Below are 1,925 nucleotides of genomic sequence, written 5' to 3'. Positions count from 1 at the left end.
TGTGTCCACCCACTTCCAGCCAGCACGGTTCAGCGCGGTTGTAGTCGAAATGCAACTCCAACAGCCCCACTCAGCTCGACTCAGCCCAACTCAGCACGGCATGGCTCAGCCGCGTTTGTAGTGGAAAAGCGGCAATAGTTCGCTGAGCTCCGGGTTACGGGACGGCGGAGGCTTAACGATCCACCCAGACACCCCATCCACCACCCCATTTTCCTCATCTGACATCAGGTCTACGGTAGCACACTGCCATACATCCATCTCGTCCATAGCAAGGACACCTCGTCTCGCGTCAAACAGCTGTAAAAACGATCGATAAAGAGAATAAGTACTGAGCAATGCACTGCGTATGGACACAACACATGAAAAACACTGAAAAAAAAAGTCACATTGACCAAAACTGAAAAATCTTACCCTCTTTCTTCTGGAGCGACTACGAGCCGGCTACTTCATTGCTTCCGCCTGCAACGAAAGATCAGGCTGCTGGTATCTGTAGCTCCTGCGTAAGGTTTCGTAATACGTCTTGCAGGCAGCTCGAAAAACAAATGAGAGTACGATTAACAACGTAGCAGTAGGCTAAGCTTAATAAGGGAAAGGAAGAAGGGAAGTGTAGACAGCAGAGAAAGGACAGTATAGGCTACCATAATATTTAGTGAAATAGTTGTTACTTACACACAATGTTGTCTTTGTCAGCATCATGAAGATTTGGATTTGTCGACAAAGCCCGCACTAAATAGCTTGTCACGGCTTCGTTATGAGGCAAAGTAGTCTGTGAAAACAAGATGGCTACAGTTAGGATCAGGCTAGGATCTGCATCTATTAACGTATCTCATACAGAATGAAAGCATATTCTTTAAATCTTACCCTTGTGCCGGCTCGTATCGCCTAGTGTTTGTCTCCGAGTTGTGAAGACGGCGTACTGTTTCCTATGAAAAGAACAAAACAACGTTTTTAAGTCACTTGTCCCTCATAGCTAGCTACTGGCTACTTTTAGCTTGGGCTAGCTGCTATGCTTACTTTTAGGCTATTTAGCTTAGCTAGCAGACACCGGACAAATTCTTACCGCAATCATGGGACTCTGCACCCGTCTTTTCTTCCTGGAGTTTGCGTTTTCCCCAAAGTTACATCCCTCCAAAGCAGTCAATCTGTCTTCCACGGTGTTGAATCTGTCGTCCATAGAGTTGAATCTGTCGGTTACGAACGTAGTCAGCTCTGCAATCTGACGAGACAACCCACTGAGAGCAGACAGCAGTTTTCTCTCATCGATCTGCGGACTTCCCGACACAGGTCCATCGCGTCCAGACACAGGAGTCGACGGAGAGTAGAACGCGAGGCGCCGTCCAGCCATTGAAGATCACCAAGCAGCAAAAATCCCAGAAACCAAGAGAAAGTTCCGGAGCACATGAAAACTACGGTACCTGGTAAGCTATGGTACACCTGTTTATACTGTATGAGCCACGCCCATGACCGCCTGGTCCTGGTCCAATCACATGCGAGGTTATTGTTATACGGTACATGCTCGCATGTTTGTGATATAAACCATTTTGGATATTTTTGAATATAGAAGTATGAAGTTCCTGCTTACTGACTGAATTAAATAATTCAATTATAAGTAATTTCAAGATTCCCCTGAAATAAACACAGAGGCCACAGATTAGGCTTCTTTTAACAGCAGTTTGAGATGCATATGATTTTTTTAAACTATAGTTTCACAAACTTTTTATACTCAAATGGTCATGTTAACAATGGCCTATTCACAGTGTTCAAACTATGCCGATATTTTCGGGGGGTCCCTTTTTTTCCCTTGGGGGGGGGGGGGGGGTGCTTGTGCTTGCGCTTGTCTCAGAGTGCGGCTCTCCAAACACGAGAAGCCTATCTTACGCACATATCACGCGGACTCCACACCTCCACACACGCATCGCGTCTGA

The 1,925-nt window shown here is 46.1% G+C and overlaps 1 long non-coding RNA gene across 1 annotated transcript; it reads right to left on the bottom strand.

Moving 5' to 3' along the window:
- Positions 1–211: 211 nt before the first annotated feature.
- On the bottom strand, positions 212–746 carry LOC132897527 (uncharacterized). Its single transcript, XR_009656341.1, has 3 exons — positions 670–746; positions 412–530; positions 212–297 (listed from the first exon to the last, which is right to left on the bottom strand). It is a non-coding gene; the product is annotated as an uncharacterized LOC132897527 (long non-coding RNA).
- Positions 747–1,925: the final 1,179 nt, after the last annotated feature.

Source organism: Neoarius graeffei, chromosome 14 (genome assembly GCF_027579695.1).
Source record: "Neoarius graeffei isolate fNeoGra1 chromosome 14, fNeoGra1.pri, whole genome shotgun sequence".
In the NCBI taxonomy this organism is placed as follows: Eukaryota; Metazoa; Chordata; class Actinopteri; order Siluriformes; family Ariidae; genus Neoarius; species Neoarius graeffei.
This window is presented reverse-complemented; position numbering and strand designations above follow the sequence as displayed.